The sequence below is a fragment of the Clupea harengus genome, chromosome 5 (genome assembly GCF_900700415.2).
Source record: "Clupea harengus chromosome 5, Ch_v2.0.2, whole genome shotgun sequence".
Classification (NCBI taxonomy): Eukaryota; Metazoa; Chordata; class Actinopteri; order Clupeiformes; family Clupeidae; genus Clupea; species Clupea harengus.
In genome coordinates this window covers 28032896-28053328 of record NC_045156.1, presented here as the reverse complement: position 1 = coordinate 28053328, position 20433 = coordinate 28032896, and positions in this window count along the sequence as shown.

Here is a 20433-nt window from a genome sequence, read left to right as displayed (position 1 = left end):
ATTACCATCAAATTCAGATTGTAATATGGTTAGGCTCATCATGTTTACAAAAAAACTCAGGTATGGCCACACCTAACTAGTTCCCCAACCTGAAGTCGCTGAGGCTACACACACCCCATTCAAATTCAGACAACACAACACATTACAGAAATGCGCTGTAAATTCAGACACCACGGAAATGTCTTGGGATATCTCAACTCGCACACACTGATAATTGTTTAACCACACGGGGCAGACAAGCACCCAGCACCAGAATGGGATATCAGTAGTTCATAATGGCAAGCAACGATGAGTCCCACCCAATAAGCAGATCAGCTAATGTATACGTTCGCAGTGTTTCTATTGTTTGCAAATTAGAAACCAGCTCATATCAAATTTGTTTACATTTTGTCAGTGCTAGCGAGATGCATGGCTGGCTATGAGTGCATACTCAACGTTTATCACTAATACAGCGTGGTTGCTGTGTCACTTTGGTCACTTTTCGTGAGGTGCATCTTTGAACAACCACTGTGGTGACTATAACTACGCTAGTTGTTCAATGACACTTTCGGCAAACGGACCCCAACCGGTGTACTGTAATCCCCATGTACTGTCAAAGGTTTACTCACCAGCAGCTCCGTTGGCCACGGCAGTCGCTGCGACTATCCCTCCGGCAGCACTCAGGATGGCCGGCGGAAAACCTACTGCCACAACTAAGAAAATAAGCACCAAAACAGCCACTGTTAAATCTAGCCAATTATTCCATAGGACGTAGTCTTGAGTAGCCTACTGTCGGCTTATCAAAAGCTTATCAAGAGGCGGTAGAAGTCAATTGTAGAGCTACCTGCTCCTATTGCCATTGCAGCCAGGTTACCTGCGGAGAGAAAGCCCACATAGTAAAACTGTGTGAGGGACGTATACATTTTATTTCACTTGAAGTTGATTGAAAAAAATCCTAACATCAAGGCCTGGTGGTGAACGCATCATACAAGAGTATGGAAAAACCAAATCTCTGACAGATGCCACTAGAAGACAGATGATTAACATACTTGCTGCTGAGATGACAGAAACACATGGGTAAGCATAGGCGGAGATCCCGGGGGGGACGGGGGGGGACGTGTCCCCCCCTACCATAAAGTTGTCCTCCCCAACAATCATTGAAAACTAAAAAAAAAATGTTTTTTTTTATTTTTTTTAATAAAAATATGACGACACAAGCGGTGTTAATTATAGACGTAAAAAAAAATTGTTTTTAAGTGTTGAAAAATCATGTTCCCCCTATTCCTCAAAGTGGTTTGGTTCACATGCTGTTTCCAACGGGCAGGGCTACCGGCAGCTCCGTGTTTCAGTTAATCAGCCCAGTAGCCTACACGGTCAGATTGTCAGACTGTTTCCTCCTCTGTCCCCTGTCGCTGCCGCTATGATACACGATATGTAAAGAGATTTACCTCATTCTCGAACGCAGTAAGAACATGTAAAGAAGAAGTTTTTTTTCTAAACTCCATTTACGAAGTTCCAATCGATATGCACAAGTATACATAAGCTTATTCATGGATTGGCATGACAACGTGAACGTTTGCCGATAACACACGCATGCCGGTAATTAACACAGTTAAGATAGCTAGCTAAGTCTAGGACAATGTCCTGTCAGGGCAGGTTCATGCTAGTTAATAAATGTAGGTCTACATCTCAGTGCCTCTCCAGATTTGTTAAATTATCTGAAGTTAAATTAATGTCATCTTTTTCTTGGGTCCATCAACTATGTTGATGTAGCAATATGGAGTGACAGTGGCGTAGGAGGTAGAGAAGTCGGATTGTAAATAAAAGGTTGCAAGTTCGATTCCCTGTTGAGCTGTTTTATAACTTATTTTGAGCATCAAGTTCTCTTGAACTTTGGACATTATTTGTCTGTGAATAGATATTTCGTGTTAGTACATTTAATGCTGTTTAGATCATTCTAAAATGACTTCGAATCTCTGTTTGTAAATGTGATAAGAGAATTCGGTATTTAGCAGTTTATGCTAGCTCTCGTGAAAGCAATTTTTTCATGTCCCCCCCCCCGGAATTACACTCTGAAATTTGACCATGTATTGTCCCCCCCTACAATGAAATGGGATCTCCGCCCCTGTGGGTAAGCATCAAATATTAGGCTATCAAGAAACATTGCTAGTATTGACAGGCTATATAGACAATTGGTATTTATTTGATTTGTGTTTTCTAATTGTCAATTGAGTGTGACGGTCATAATGTGATTCTTGAATGACAGTGTCCTCAGATGTTACGGAGCATGATGATTGCGAGGCACCTGTGCATTATGGAAATTATACAAAATAGAAACATGTTACATGGAGCTGTTATATTTAATGGGATACATAGTCTCAGATCAGCCTTTACGCTAAATTAACATGTCTGTGAATGGTCTCAAAGATTACCAAATCCTTCACTGCCCAACATGATTCGAAAGGCTCCAGGTGAATCCTTCACTATCTCTTCAAAAACATCAGCGTCAACCTCTGTGTCAGACTGGTCATAAACCTTCATATCTAGCTGCCTGCCTTCTGGTATGTTGAATTCCAGGCACACTGATGTGGGAAAAAAAGGAAATTTCAGAAATGCAGTTTTCCAAAGTTTGAAATCCCATGCATGTCCTGCTCAGAATAATCTATTTCTCAAAAGGAATGGTTAAATATGATGCATTAGGAGGTCAACCCTTGTGATAATCTTTTAACCTAACATACTAACCTTCTTTCAAAAAAGTATCAAATGTCAGCTCAGACAGCTGTATGTATTTTTGCTCTCCCCCAAACTGAACTCGTAGCAGCATTTTGAAATTACCTATAAAAAAAATAGTAATTCAGTTCAACAAAGACCTATTGACATATTTCAAAATCAATGTTACTCTTTATAGATGGATTTCCCTTTACAAACAAATGCGTTATAAACATGCACTCTGTAGTGATGGGAAGTTCGGATCATTTTACTGACTCGGTTCTTTTTTCGAGTCATTCGTTCATTTCAGGGGGGGGGGGGGGGGGGGGGGCTATTGCTCAACATTTTATAGCCAATTCCCTGGCCTAAATACGTCCAATGCAATCATATTCACCTCATGTAGGTTAGTGCATGTAAACCAGCAGATACTAAAAGTTAAAAGTAATTCCTGCATTAAAATAATGTATCATGACAGTTTGGATGATTTGAAATGGTCATTTATTATCACACTAGCATTTAATTATCACCGCAAACAATTACGCTGCACTGAACTGTAAGTAAAAGTACAAAAAAGTTAAAATAAACCTGTAATTATTACTTGTGAACGAATATCATTCACGTCTTACTAAACTCAGTCACGCGAAAGTGAACGAGGTAAACAAATAGCCTACTTTCTGTTTCCTCTTCTGAGCCTATGCAGGTTACGTGAAAAATGATCCAAAGATCCGTATCCGAAGACCCAGTCAAAATGAACGAACCATTTCTGTTTTCTCTAGCTACCAGTACTGAGCCTATGCAGGTCACGTGAAAAATGATCCAAAGATCCGTATCCGAATACCCAGTCAAAATGAACGAATCATTTCTGTTTCTCTAGCTACCAGTAGGCCTACTGACCCTATGCAGGTCACGTGAAAAATGATCCAAAGACTCGTACCCGGCAGATGAACGAATCGTTCACCTCCCGACCGTGTCTTCGGATCAATGTTTTGTTCTTCTGCCAACCGAGTCTTTGGATCAATGTTTCGTTCTTCTGCCAACCGAGTCTTTGGATCAATGTTTCGTTCTTCTGTCAACCGAGTGTTCGGATCAATGATTCGTTCATCTGCCGGATACGAGTCTTTGGATCCTTTTTCACGTGACCTGCATTCAACGAATAATTTCCTTGACTGAGCCTATGCAACAGTCCCAATGCAGGGCCACGAGAAAATGAACGAATCTCTCTGAGAGGATTCGTTCAAAATGAACGAATCGTTCACGAACGACACATCACTAGCACTCTGCGATCAATCATTACAAGAAGTTAACTGCACTAATGGAAGTAGTGGTGGCTTAATGATGTTATAATACTAATAGTGGCGGGTATTCATCACGCTCTAGAGTCAAAGTTTTCACTACATGTAAACAGAATTTAACTCTCATCTTTAACTCTACCGTTTGGTCAAATTTACTCTTCACAATGATGAAATGACACTATCTAGTTTTAAATAACTTAACTCTGAAATATTAACAACCCATTTTTTACTGTGTAAGAGCGAGAAGAGTTTAGATAAAGAATATTGGAAGATGTCTCATAGGGTATTTTCAGTGGTATACAGGAAATAGTGTGTAGGGGCAAGGTGTCCCTGCCTAGAAAAGCCTTAATTTGAGAACAAATAAGTTAAACTCACTTGCTCCCGCCACTGCCAGCGCTGCAAGCGCAAAAGTCACTGTGCCAAACAATAATGCAAGTACTTAAGTCAGTGGGTATCTTACTTTAAATGTTTCCAATATGTCATAAAAAGGCAAATTGATTGAATTTGAATACTTGTTGGTTGGGCTAGACTACTTACACAGTCCCATAGTTGTTTATGTCCTGTAGAAACACTGTCCTGCTTGAAGTGTTCCGAGTCCTTGGTGTGTGGGCAGAGAAATTCAACTCAAAACTAGCACACCTCCGGGTGTAATTCCCTGGGAGATATTGTCAGGCTATATTTCCTCATCTCGATCATGGCCTTCTCACAGACCAATAGAATGCACTTAAGGTAACCTCGGCCACTCCTCCTCACACACAGGGAGAGAGATGCATAGTTCTGTTTAGACAGTTGAGATCATGTTAAACACCACTTTATCAGAAAATTCCACAATTTACTTGACAAACATTGCTTGACACACATTTTATCAGGTATGATATGGTTTTAAGATGTTAAACCATATTTACTTTTTATCTAGATGCATATACCCCTCCCATTCTTTAGTAATTCCAAGAAATGAAATGAATGCTGTCAACCAAGCCAATTTCAATTTTAAATGGGAAAATAAAACCCATTATATAAAGAAAGGAAACGTGGTTGTGACGAAGCGAAATATCCGCCGTCACTATAAATAGCACACTGAAAGACCGATAATTGTTTTGTAAATAAGTGTGCAGCGAACTTTATTCCGTGAGTGCTTGGTAGACTGTGAGTTGAGTGATACCCAATCGCGCCTGGAACAGCATGGCGCCGTCCTGTGAGCCTGTGAGAAGGATCACTCATGAAATACAAATTGAAAGATCATTTAAATCACGGAGCAGCAGAAGCAGAGCGCATCTGAAACGATTTCCTTATTCACGTAGAAACGCCAAATAATGTACTGGTCCACCTGAGACGGGTGTTTTCTTCCGTATGGAATAATGACATTATATCTGGCTGTCAGAAGCCTACTTAGTATAGTTGTGCATGTGGGGATGACAACTATGAATTATTGTATGCATGATACATGTTTAAGAGTTAAGAAATACAGTGGGGAAAATAAGTATTTGAACCCCTGCCGATTTCGCAAGTTTGGCCACTTGCAAAGAAATGTGTGATCTATAATTGTAATAGTAGGTGTATTTTAACAGTGAGAAACAGAATATCAACAAAAAAATCCAGAAAACTGCATTTTATAACATTTATGACTTAATTTGCATTTGATGCAGAAAATAAGTATTTGAACCCCTAGCAAAACATGACTTAGTACTTGGTGGAATAACTCTTGTTGGCAAGCACAGACATCAGACTTTTCTTGTAGTTGGTCACCAGGTTTACACACATCTCAGGAGGGATTTTGGTCCACTCCTCTTTGCAGATCCTCTCCAAATCCTTAAGGTTGCGTTTTCAATGGGAGGGAATGAGAGAATGAGGTTCAAGCCCAATATTCCACATTACATGGCCCCATCCATAGTCCCCTCGATGCAGTGGAGTCATCCTGTACCCTTGGCAGAGAAACAGCCCCAAAGCATAATGTTTCCACCTCCATGCTTGACGGTGGGGATGGTGTCATATTCAGCATTCTTCCCCCTCCAAACGCGGCAAGTCGAGTTGATGCCAAAGAGCTTGATTTTGGTCTCATCTGACCACATCCTGTCTCCCAATCCTCCTTAGAATCATTCAAGTGTTCATTGGCAAACTTCAGACGGCCCTGTACATGTGCTTCCTTGAGCAGGGGGACCTTGCGAGTTCTGCAGTACTTCAAACCATTACGGCGTAGTGTGTTGCCAATGGTTTTCTTGGTGACTGTGGTCCCAGCTGCCTTGAGATCATTCACAAGCTCCCCCTGTATAGTTCTGGGGTTATTCTGCACCTTTCGGATGATCACCAATACCGCACAAGGGGATATCTTGCATGGAGCCCCAGACCTAGAGCGATGGACAGTTGTTTGGTGTTGCTTCCATTTACGAATAATCGCACCAATAGTTGTCTGCTTCTCACCAAGCTGCTTGCCGATGGTTTTGTAACCCATTCCAGCCTTGTGCAGGTCTACAATCTTATCTCTGACGTCCTTGGTCAACTCTTTGGTCTTGCCCATGGTGGTGAGGTTGAAGGTGTGAAGTATGATTCTTTGGACAGGTTTATTTTATACACGTCACCAGTTGAGATCAGGTGTACCTTGTTAGGCCTAATGAGGACTAATCTGTGTGCTTCTTGGGCACATAACTGGTCATTGGGAGCCAGAATTCTTGCTGTTTGCTTGGGGGTTCAAATACTTATTTTCTGCATCAAATACAAATTAAGTCATCAATGTTATAAAATGCAGTTTTCTGGATTTGTTTGTTGATATTCTATTTCTCACTGTTAAAATACACCTACCATTACAATTATAGATCACACATTTCTTTGCAAGTGGCCAAACTTGCGAAATCGGCAGGGGGTCAAATACTTATTTTCCCCCACTGTATGTCTGTTTAGATAATTGATTCAAGTATAATGGTTAACTCCTGGGAGGAGGAGTTAGGGTGAATATAACCCGCATCCAGGTAATGGCAGGGGGTCTAGCTTTGGCCACTGAGGTGAGAGGATGCCTGTACATGAAGCTATTTATTGCAAGTCAGTAAAACTAGTATCTTTAAGTTTGTTCTTGTAAAACTTATATCTGTTAAATGTTAAAGTTCGTCTTGGCTGTCATCTGCCGGCAGCTTAAATAAATCTGCACCCTTTTTGGGCTTATTGAAACACATTCTTCTGGTTACTGCCTCTGCCGCTCAACATTCTACCTCACAGTGGTAAAAGCTCTTCCGACAGTTGCCTCCTTTGACAATTAGCAATGTAGATAGATAGATAGATAGATAAATACTTTATCCATCCCGGGGGGAAATGTAGGTATTTTGCAGCTCTCATAAATACAATAATTACAGACAATATGTACAGACAATACGATACAATACAAACCGACAATACAATACGGTTATGTACAGTGTAGATGGTAGTGCAAAACGTATAGGGCAGAATGTATAGTGTAGTCATATAATTAGAGTTTTAGGACAGCTGGTACAAAGGACCTCCTAAGACGCTCAGTCCGAGAACGTAGCGTGTTGAGCCGCCCGCTACGAAGGCTACTGGACTGTCCTGCCAGAACATGGTGGAGGGGGTGATTGACATTGCCCATGATGGCCAAGAGCTTGCCCCGCATCCGTTTCTCCACCACAGTCCCCAGTGAGTCCAGGCTCTGCCCCACCACTGAGCCCGCTTTCCTGACCAGCTTGTCCAGCCGCCCAGTGTCCCTCTTTGACAAGTTGCCTCCCCAGCAGACTGCAGCATAGAAGAGCACGCCCGCCATCACTGATTGGTAAAACATGAGCAGCATCTCCTTGCAGACGTCAAAGGACCTGAGTTTCCTCAGGAAGAACACATACACATAGTACTTGATGTGAAAAACACCAACAAACTTCTTAGACAATATTTACAAGAGGTGGTCCACTCAGTGAGAACAAAAACTCTAGAAACCTCATTAACAGCTAATGAGATGGTGTTGCTCCTAACTAAGTATTTTAAATTCCCAGTTCCACCTAAGGCAAAGGAGGTCCATTTTAAGGTTATGAGTAATCTATATCCATCTAATGATTTCTTATGTAAACGTTTTAATATGGATTTAGCTGTATGCCGTTTTGCAAGAGAGAAATTAAAACAACCATCCATCTGTTCAGAAACTGTTTTGTGACTCAAAGTTTTTGGTTTGCAGTGAAAAACTGGCTGGCTATTTCTGGGCCAGCCCTTACAGCAGATGAGATTTTGTATGGTTCCTTGAGGGGAAGCTCTGATGATGTTTTACTGGTGAATGTTGTTATTATTTTGGGAAAATTTTCATTTGTAAGAGTAGATATTTAAAACCGTATCCCCACTTCAGTGTCTTTAAAATAGAGTTTAATATTTATATGAAATCCCTTGATAGAATGACTGGGAATAAAGCCAGGCAATTGAAAACCATTTTGATAGAAGGAAACATTTGTTGTGACTAGTTAATCCTTTGTTAACTTTTCAATGTGGTAACGTTTTGTAATATATTTGTGAATGGAAAGAGACTTTGAAAATGTATTAATAAATTCTTTTTTGTATTTGTACCTGGATTAAAAAAAAATAAAAAAATAAAAAAATTCTACGAGGCATCGTGATGTCCTAAAATAAATAAAAGCACTACATGAACACTGCAAATGGCATTGAATAAATAAATAAGCACTAAACTCAATCACGTGGTTATAGCCATGGTGGAATAGAATGGACACATCTACATTCTGCGACAGTACCTCCACCTCTGCACCGGTGAAGTTAAGTTACATGTTGAAAGTCGCTCCAGTAAAGCTCGAGCAAAACCCACGCTGACCGTGTGAACTTTGGACATTATTTGTCTGTGAGTAGATATTTTGTGTTGGTACATTTAATGCTGTTAAGAGAATTTCTGTTTGTAAATGTTATAAGAGAATTCGGTATTTATCAGCCAAGTTATGCTAGCTCTCGTGCTACCTTTATGCCACATTATTTGAAGTAAAATGTATGTATCTCATTTTTTATGTCTGTTCCAGACAGTTTTACAAAATCAAACGTCCTGTATGAATAACTGCATGCTGATAATTTCAGTAAACTCAAGAAAAACAAGACTTGTGGATTCACTTGAAATGCATCATCTTTATTCTGCAAAGACAAGTGTTAGCTAGCTGTGTAGTCCTGCAAGGAAGCAAACGCAGTACGATGACATCATATAGAGAGAGTGGGCGATAGGGCCGGACAGCATGTCATAAAAACGCAAATTAATTTAATTTGAATACTTGTTGGCTGGGCTAGGTTACTTACACAGTGCCATAGTTGTTTATGTCCTGTAGAAACATTATAATTGGTATGTTTGAAAAGAAATGAAACTCAAAATGCCTAATTTGGTATTTATAACTTGTACTGGAATACTAAGTGGTAATTTCCAGAGAAAATGAAACTCAAAACTAGCACACCCTTTGGGTGTAATTAAACATGCCCTGGGTGGAATTCCATGGGAGGCATTGTCAGGCTATATTTCCTCATCTCGATCATGGCCTTCCTACAGACCAATAGACTGCACTTCAGGTAAACTCGGCCCCTCCTTTCTCCTCACACACAGGGAGAGGGATGCATAGTTCTGTTTAGACAGTTGGGATCATGTTAAACACCACTTCATCAGAAAATTCCACAATTCACTTGACAAACATTGCTTGACAAACATTTTATCAGGTATGACATGGTAAGAGATGTCGAAAGGGACTGGTTTATGAGCAGTTAGCCGTCAGAGACGTTGTCCAGGGAACACCACGTGGAGGTAGCTCATATTGTTCCCAGCATGCAGCATGCGGATGGTTTCAGGATGTATAAGATCTACTCCAACCTCATACCAACAATCCTCAGTGGAATCCCCCCACCAGCAATCCGCCGCGAAGCAGCCTTCCTAAACCTTGCACAGAGAGCTCAACGCAAAGCCAGCCACCTACTCCATCATGACATCAACTCAAACGACCCACTACCACGCCTACTGTTGAAGGCACCAATTTCTGCAAGACTTTGGGGTCTGCTGCATGAGGCAAAGGTCAGCCACCTGGGTCCTGGACTATCACACAATGGACCCAACAGTAGGGCTCAGCCAACACCAAACTACATGGCTACATCGAAACACCGTCCACAAGGCCTGCAGGACACACCCTCAACAGAATCTCCTGGGTACGACTCAACAGATGCCGAACAGGACATGGACGCTTCCGAGCCAATATGCACAGGATGAACCTGTGTGATGCTCCAGACTGCCCCTGTGGGGCCTCAGAGCAAACGGCTGATCACATTATCAACGACTGCACCAAGTACCAGTGCCCTGGTCTTCAGGCACTGTCTACCCTGAACAGTGAAGCACTAGCATGGCTCGCGGACACAAGCTTAGTTATCTAACAGTATGAAATATATTTTGAGACATACGAATATATATGTATATATATATATATATATATATATAGGTATGACATGGTTTTAAGATGTTAAGTAGGCCTCAAAGACACTCAGAGTTTGAACTGGTGGTACAACCCCAAATTAGAAAAAGTTGGGACGGTATGGAAAATGCAAATAAAAAAAGAAAGCAGTGATTTATAAATTTACCTTGAGTTGACTTATTTCATTAAAAACCGTATGAACACAGAATATTTCATGTTTTGTCTGTTCAACTTCATTTGATTTGTAAATATACATCCATTCCTGCCATTTAGACCTGCAACACATTCCAAAAAAAGTTGTGACGGGGGCAATTTAGGGGCAGTAATGAGGTTGAATAATTAAATAATGATGTGGTTTGAAACTAGTGACGTCACCAGGTCATTGTAATCAAGATTTGGTACAAAAGCAGCATCCAGGAAAGGTCTAGGATGGGCCAAGGATCGCTAGTTTGCCAACAAATGCGTGAGCAAATGATTGAAATGTTTAAAAGCAATGGGCCTCATTCTCGAATGCAGTTAGGAAGAATTTAAGAAGGAATTTCTTCTGAACTCCACTTACGATGTTTTTTGGCATTCATGAAGTTCCTCCACCTCAGCACCGGTGAAGTTAGATCTTCGTTTACTCGATGATCGCTTTCCTCTTTGACATGACTCGCTTTCGAGTTTCTTTCATGTGGATTCGGTCGATTCTGACTGCACATGTTACTACGGTTACTCCTAAGGAGCTGGCGGGGCGTGTATGGATGCAAATCCAGGTGCACGAGAACGCACGTTCAATTTAAGAATCCTCATTCGGGGGAGCATTGCTGAAAACACTTCGGCTGCGTAAGAACCCATTTTCAGGAGTTCATGAATCAGGCAGAGATCATTTTCTTACATTAGTCTTCCGAAGTCTGTAAGAAAACATTCAGAAGAAACTTCCGAAAATGTTCGAGAAAGAGGCCCAATGTTTCGGCCCGCATCTGCTCTTCCATCGGCAGAACGTCGATTTCAGCCTCACTATAATTCTTCTTTTTACGTGTTTCTTTGTTGCTTGCCATTGTTACAGACAGTTTGTGCATTGAGAATGCGCTCAATTTATATGATAATTAGATTAAGCAGGGGCGTTTTGAGGGCGGAGAGATGAGTATAGGCCTACTGCCTGGAACGCAACTATTATTTTCAGTTTTACTTTTCAGACTTGCCTTACCTGACGCTCAAACAATTCAGGAAGGAATATTTATAGACAAGCAGTTCTACTGCATTCCCAAAAACAAGTCCAACAACGGAATATTTTATACTGGTGATTAGTTACCAGGTATCATGATGCAGGCAGGATATAGACAGGGTGCATGTCAACACTGGTGGATCTAATCTTATTTTATTTATACAATGTATACAATACAAAACACAGCTGGCTCAAATGAACACAATATGTATGGATGTTTAATTGCCATAACATTTAGATTAAATGATCATTAATGCTAATTTATTGCAAGGAACAATTGTTAGCCCACACAAGTCACTGTTGTCCCAGCCATGTCATGATTCAATTCAATTCAATTCAATTCAATTTTATTTATATAGCGCCATAACAATACAATTGTCTCTAGGCGCTTTACAGAGCCCAGAGCCTGAACCCCCTTAGTGCAAGCACATTGGCAACACGGGCAAGAAAAAACTCCCTGTTAGTCAGGAAGGAACCTTAAGCAGAACCACGGCACATAAGGGGGGACCCATCTGCTTGAGGTCGGCCGGGTGGAGATAGGAAGGGGGGAATGGGGGAGGGTTGTGTGGCAGAAGGGGATGGGAAACAACAGGTGTTGTACATATCCTGCATTTGGTAGGTGTACATAATATATATACAGACATCCGGTGGTAAATACATGATACAAACAAGACCAGTTTAGTGGGTATACACTGTGCTCAAAGGTTTACTGTTACAGGGGTAAGGGGAGTAGGAACAGAGAAACATGTTGATGGTGGCAATATTATATATTGTATATAAATGCTAGCATAGGGTATGAGGTAGAGTAAGTGTACGGCAGTGCGGTGGCGGTGGGTGCAATTGGCAGAGGGTTTCTACGGGTAGACCGGGTGGAGAGATTACAGCAGCGTCCCATAGCGAAGATAGTCTGGATTAGGAGAAAAAGAAAAAGAAAAAGAACAGAGTCAGGTATTAGGTATTTCTATAATATTTCTATAATATATTCATACTCATATAATATGTTTTTATCTTAGGAATTGTGATTTAGTCTAATTCACATTTCATGTATCTCCGACTTCCACTGGAAAGAAATGTGCAGAACTCTTTGATCGTTAATTTCTGACCCAACCGATTGAGATCTGGTACCATAAGGTTTTTTTTTTTTTTTTTATGACCACAAATTGTTGTCAGATCAGGAGTTAAAAGGCATATAAGGTTTGGTTGTGGCATTATTAGTGGGCTCTAAGACCACACGAGTGATTGGAATAGAATCCATATGTGGCTTTCTCTTTATGTACTAATATGGACATAGATGATCAATTATCCCACGTCCTAATGAATTTCGCAGAATGTACAAAAAACTGCCCAAATCAACCTAATCAACAAAAATGCAAGAATACAGTACTTATTTTATTACCAATTGGTAAACATTATTTTTATCATTATATTAATTGAAACATTTTCTCTGGCCTAAATTTAGAGTTAATGGTTGTTTAAAGGCCACAATATTTCTGTAAATAAATACCATATCTGTAATTCAAATGTTTGTGAGAGGGCATGTGTTGATATGCATGAGTGTGTTTGTGTGTGTGTGTGTTTGATCTCGGTCAAATGCGCGAGTGATTCACAGCCGTCCAAATAGTCTTACATGGGTGAAGTATGAGGAGTATGAGGATTTTTTTGTAAATTCCTGGACCTAATCTTTGGATTTATCTTCAAAAGACTCCATTTTGGCTTTCAGTGACAACTCAGTTTAATCAGAAACAAATCCAGGACCCAATGTATCCATTCTCCTTTTTAGTATTCATAGGTTTTCTTTCTGGTGTTTTCCATTTACTCAATCCATAGTTGTCTGTATGAGAGCAGAGAGTACTTATCCATGCAGCTGTGTGAGCCGACAGATGATTTTAAGATTTTCACATAGCCTGTTTGAAAACAAGCTTATTGTTATTAAATGACAACACATGGAAGCTTCAGTTGTATGCATAGTAGTAGCACAAATCTTCTCCAAAAAAGCACTTCCTACATCAGGGCCCTTGTATAGTTGCACACATTGCACACCCTAACCACCAGATTATACATGTATACTGGAGTTAAGTGACACTTAGTGTAGACCCATAGGCATACCCTGACAAGACAAACCAACACAGACTAGAGTGACTGGGGGCTGTGCCATTCAAAATGATTGACAGGTAGTGAGGAGGGTGCATAAATCAATGAAGGAGGAGGTCATACATCAATCAATTTGATTGACGGTTCGACAGATAGTATGTGATAATCCTACTAATATTATTTACATTTAATTCATGGTTCAGGAAATACCATCCTGACATACATCAAAATAGACAATTCGTTGCACTGACCCAACTAAAGCATCTACAGTAAGTTGTAAGTATAGTAATCTGTTTTCATTATTAGGCTGACTGACTGTTGCCGTATTCTTCATTTTCCTAAGTGATTAGATACGTTTCATGCATGAATAATCATACAGCTGCAAATATTATTGCTTTTACAGTAACAGTAAAACTGAACACACCCTGTATTAATCCACTTGAAATGCCAGATACTCTTCTGATTCTCCAGAGAAAACAGGATATCAGGAGGCGGAGCTCAGCTCCGGCCCAATGTAACCCCTGGATACATGCATGAACAGTGCAGGTTTACACGACAAAGGACAATTCCCATATGAGCTTAAGACTTTTATTTGATGTTCCTTTACAATTTTTTAAACATTTACTTAAACAGGCCCTGGGTGTAATTCCCAGGGAGGCATTGTCAGGCGATATTTCCTCATCTCCATTATGGCCTTCCTACAGACTAATAGACTGCACTTTAGTAACCTCAGCCCCACAGTTAGTCACTGCACCCATCAATGCTCGATGCTGCAGAAGCACCTAGAAAAAGACAGAACAGAATTAACTGTAACTTGTTTATACACAGACTGACACTAATGTTTGATGGATAGTATGCTCTTAGTACCCTATGCCCCTGTTACCTTAGTAAATACAGTTCTTGCAGAAATGTTGCATGCATTGGTTCAGAAAATTCCCATTCTCTTCGAGGTGATTGTAATATGGTTAGGCTCATCATGTTTACAATAAACGCAGGTATCGCCACACCTGATATTGGTGGTGATTCATTGTTGGTAAGGAGTCCTGTGGTAGCTTATCTTAGATGCTTGCAGGGTTTTCCAACCCAATTACAGAATTACATGCATAGTCTGGACAGCTAGTGGGAACAACAGTTGTGGTTGATGTTTATCTGTCCTTCATGTGACCATATCCCATCAAAATTAATTTCATGATGATACCAAAAGTAGTTGCTCATAAAAAACATACCTCAAAAAGTGGCAAATTGCTTAATTATGTTGCTTTAAACAAACTTACGATGCAAAATCTCAGCAGGTGATAAAATATTAGGCATGGACCTTTTAACAGTTGGAATCATAATCAGAGATGACGGTGTCCAAAAGAATGCTCGTGCAAATAGCCAAAACACAAGCCAATTAAGAAAACTTCATCAATTTGGCAGCACATGCACAGCATTACAAAAACGTCATTCATATTCAGACGTCTGGAGATATCTGAATTCGTACACACACAGATATGAATCGTTTAAGACCACATGGTGCAGACAAACACCCAATATATGTATACAATGTATACAATACAAAGCAAAGCTGGCTCAAATGAACACAATATGTATGGATGTTTAATTACCATCAAATTCAGATTGTAATATGGTTAGGCTCATCATGTTTACAAAAAACTCAGGTATGGCCACACCTGAACTAGTTCCCCAACCTGAAGTCGCTGAGGCCACACCCACCCCCTTCAAATTTAGACAACACAACACATTACAGAAATGCGCTGTAAATTCAGACACCACGGAAATGTCTCGAGATATCTCAACTCGCACACACTGATAATTGTTTAACCACACGGGGCAGACAAGCACCCAGCACCAGAATGGGATATCAGTAGTTCATAATGGCAAGCAACGATGAGTCCCACCCTATAAGCAGATCAGCTAATGTATACGTTTGCAGTATTTCTATTGTTTGCTAATTAGAAACCAGCTCATATCAAATTTGTTTACATTTTGTCAGTGCTAGCAAGATGCATGGCTGGCTATGAGTGCATAATACTCAAAGTTTATCACTAATACAGCGTGGTTGCTGTGTCACTTTGGTCACTTTTCATGTGGTGCATCTTTGAACTACCACTGTGGTCAGGGGCGGACTGGGGGGAAAAAAGTGGCCCGGGAGTTACTGTCAGACCGGTCCACTTAATAAGCGGCGCGCTGCCCACTCAATACACGGCGCGCTGCCCACTCAATGACCGACCAGTCGGTCGCCTATTTGGAAAAATACCCATACACTTAACATTATTTTGGATAATTACAAAGAAATTACATCATATATGTTTTTTTAATAACATCCACCAATTTGACTGGATGGAAATATGGAATAAAATGATACTGGCTATTGTAACACTCCAAGGTAGGTACAGTTTGCTAGATGAATATGCTTAACTCTGGGCTAGTATCAGATGGTTATATGTATAACTACAGAGCCTTAAGGAATGAATGAAGCAGAGAAAGACCCCACAATAAAGAAACTGGAATCAGAGTGTAGAATTAGTATGAACCAGTGGCGGCTCCTGAAAAAATTCTCAGGGGGGGCATATTTTTGATAATGATTAAGGCGACCCATTCAGTAGTTACATTAAGCAAGACAATTGTATCAATTTGTTGTTAGCTGATTAACTCATACAGCAATACCCTTTTGTCCACTAGATGGCAGCACACAACAGAAATATTTCCCCTCTACCCACATAGCTAGAGTAGTCAGTTACAGGTGGAAAGCTATGAAAGAAAGTTGCATCCAGGAGCCTTCATAAGCAAACATGATGTGGCTCCACATTAAATGATCCCACTTTTTTATTATCCACATGTCTCAAATGTTGTATGATGTAACATAGCTTAACAGGACACATGATATGTCCAGTAACAACATAAAGAAGGGGGCAACCAACAATATTTATTGACTGATCTTGAAAGTAGTGGCTTACAAAAGCTAAATAAGTCATCACATAGAAAATAACTCAGTGTTAGTGCAAGAAGCGAACATTCACACTGTAAAACCTATGAAAAGTGACAGTGATGTGAATACTGACCGCGTTACTGTACGTGTCCACGGCACAAATTACATGCGTTAAATCGCATGCGTAAAGTCGGATGGGGGTCGTGGTCAGGAAAATCACTTTTGTTCGGTTGCAGTGCTGCGCTAATGTTGCACATTAGCAAAGTTGAGCTTTGCTAGGGACAGCCAGGTGGGCTTTGCTTTTTAGCGCTCGCGGTTATGTTGGAAGCACCCACAGTTTTGTGTTGTCAATAAAGTCATCATTAAATACATGATTAGATACTCAAACTCCGCGTAGTGACTGAGATCGCTAATATTGGATTGGGTCATTCGTCCCAAAATGTGCTCATGTGCAAAGTAAACAACAATCAATTAAGCGTTATAGGTAACTTATTAGCAGCTAGCTAGCTAGCCACTATGTGTTCCAATGGGTTTTCGCTTAAAGGGTTAGCGGCAAGCTAACAGTAATAGTCCAGAGCTTGAGTTCAAGACCTACACAATTCTGTTTGACCTCACAGCATTCGTGTAGCATATAAACAACAAACCGAGTCGATTAGACATATAAAAAGTCCTGTAAAAGAGGACGTGTCCGGGTAAAAGAGGACGTCTGGTCACCCTAGTTATAGGTAACTTATTAGCAGCTAGCTAGCCACTATGTTTTCCAATGGGTTTTTGGTTAAAGTGTTAGCGGCAAGCTAACAGTAATAGTCGAGAGCTTGAGTTCAATACCTACAATATTCTGTTTGACCTCACAGCATTTGTGTAGCATATAAACAACAAACCGAGTCGATTAGACATATAAAAAGTCCTGTAGCTAACCTTTATTCACATAAAATATTTCCCAGTAACAGAGTCCCGAGACGCAGCCATCTTGTTTCGATATTTTTGATTACTCCCGCCCCTATGAACTACGTTGGCTTCCAAATAACACACACGCCGAACTGATTGGCTCTCAGCATGCAGCAAATCGCACTCATTTGCATAAAGTTAAAGCAAGCCCAACTTTTTGCAGGCAGCAGACACGATTTTTTCCTCAGTATGCAGCAAATCGCATCCATTCTATCCCAATGAGAGCAGCACGATATCGCATGCCGTGGACACGTACCGTTAGGCACTTCACAGCCTGCTAGCCACGATTTTCTTTCGTTCCAATTCTTGGATGTAGGATCCCCCCCCCCCTGTAGAAACCTGTTGAATGATACATTTGGAAGTCCTAAATGTTTTGTTGTCAATGTATCTTCATTAGTACGCCGACTTTCAAAGAGCGAATCGAGTTGTTGCACTGAATGTTAAAAATTGATTTAACATGAGAGATTCCCCCGGTATCCCCGATGGCCAGTCCGCCCCTGCCTGTGGTGAATATTACTACCCTAGTTCTTCAACGAGACTTTCAGGAAACGGACCCGAACCGGTGTACTGTTACCCCCATGTACTGTCAAAGGTTTACTCACCAGCAGACTCCAAGGCTGCCACCACACCCCCAGCTCAGGTTGACAACGCTACAACGTTAGCCGAATAGTTACGTTGCTAATCATTAGGCCTATGTCTCTCTTTACCAGTTGCCACTTGTGTTTGTCCTCTTGAAAATAAATCGGTAAGCTTGGCACATTTGGCATCATCCTCCTCCAATGCCTTTCTTTTTTTCAACCTGGCTTTTTCAGCCCTTCCTGGCCTCTTCCTCCCATCAATCCTCCCTGATAGTTGACCACAGAACGTTGGGAAGCCCCAGGGTTGCCAGGTCTGTGTGACAAAACCAGCCCAATGGCCAATCAAAACCAGCCCAAAAACCAGCCCAATATCAGAACTCAAAATATGCCCCTGCCAAACCATATGCACTGCTTTTAAAGTCCAACAGCATTGCTATCAAATGTATTGTAATATCTACAAAGTAACACCAAATGTTTAGTATGCCAGCATTAAAAGCAGTTTTCCCTAAACAGTTCTTTCACCTAGGTCCTAAAATGGCCTTGTGTAATTAGATACAGTATATTATCATAAATAAAATATAGCTCTGTAAACGTGTAGACCAATTCACTGACGGACAAACTAATCTGTTGCTTTGTCTTTTGTCTTTCTCTTCCCTTTTCCCTCTTCCTCCCTGCCTGGACAACATGAATTTACCGTACTGTTTTTACTTCATATGCATTTACTGTAGTTAATGCAATACCTTATTTCCACTGAAACACCTTATCATGCGGGAGACTGAGAGCATTAGGCACGTGTGCACACGCACAGTGCGTGTGTGTATGTGGGCGTGTCCCATGTCCATGTGTGTACGTGCTGATCTGGAGTCAGTTTGGTAGGATTTGGGTATAAATAAATTATTTCATTTAAAATATGGATTTTTATTTAAAGATATTCATGTAATTTGCATGCAAAATAGGTCTACCCGAACCAGCGGACAAAAAATTCAACCCGCGGCAACACTTCAAAAGTAGCCCAATTCCGCGGGAAAACCGCGGACCTGGCAACACTGGGAAGCCCCATTCAAGTGAATGGAGCATTCTACAGCATTAAGAAGAGCCCTGTAATAATATTGAGATATTTCCTTTAGCATACGGGTCTGATGTGTCCAGTTTTTCGATGAAACTCAAAGCAAGGCATTGATATGACTGAATCTTTGAGTGAATGAAACTCTGTATTTGAAAATGAATTACAAATTAATTTGAGGGATCTTAAGTTCAGTTATTTTTTAATTGACCACTGAGTTTCTGATAAATGGTCGGACACATTGATGTCTTTTTTCAGATTACCAGGATCACTCATTGCATTGCAAACCACATAAGCAAAAACTTTGTGAATTCCCTATATACTTACACACATTCACACACATACACACACCAACATATGCACACACACATGACAGTGTTTATTGGGAGGAATTATAACAACCACAGTGGGTTGTAAATTACAGTCAAGCAGTGTCGTTTTAACCACTCTTGCTGAATGTTTAATGAGCATAATTCAAACCCTATATCCGATAGCTATGTGGGAAGATGTCTGCATGCTTGGTTCAATTTAATGAATATGATGACTTGGAGGGCTGCAGCAAAATGTGTGGAATCAGTGATGCGTTTCACTATCCCCTGACCACAGAAGAGGAGCCTTGGTTGGGACTTCCTGCTGTGTTGTGCGGCACCACTAGAGGTCATTTGTTCACAGATTTTGATTACGCATTTTCTTTTCTGTAAAAACACGCTAGAGACCCAGGTTCTCCTTCTTTGTGGGGCACTACACTGCTGGACGTATTGTGTGTTCATGTTGGCCTGCTGCTGCTCTCCTAAGAGAAGCTCGCTGTAAGTAAGGCATTCATTCCCTGCAGCACGTTGTTTATGCTTCAGTTAGGCTTGTGTATGTGCAGAAACAGTCAGCATTTCATAATATAAGAGAAAACAGACACATTTAGTAGTGCTTGTTGAGATGACTGGCATTTTAATAATTTGTAAACTTTAAGAAAATACAATTTGTTACCACATCCCCCCTTTCACGCTTTTCCAACACATTTCAAACCAGGGAAAATATACTTTAACCATAATCATTAATCAAACTGCAACACACCCCTGGACAAACATACCATAAAATAACAAGACATGATAACCATCATTGTCAACATAAAAGTGCCAACATTCAAGAAACTAGGTAGCATACATACACGCTCACACAAAGACATCTTGGTGACTGAAAGGTCTCTCACACAGAAACGCT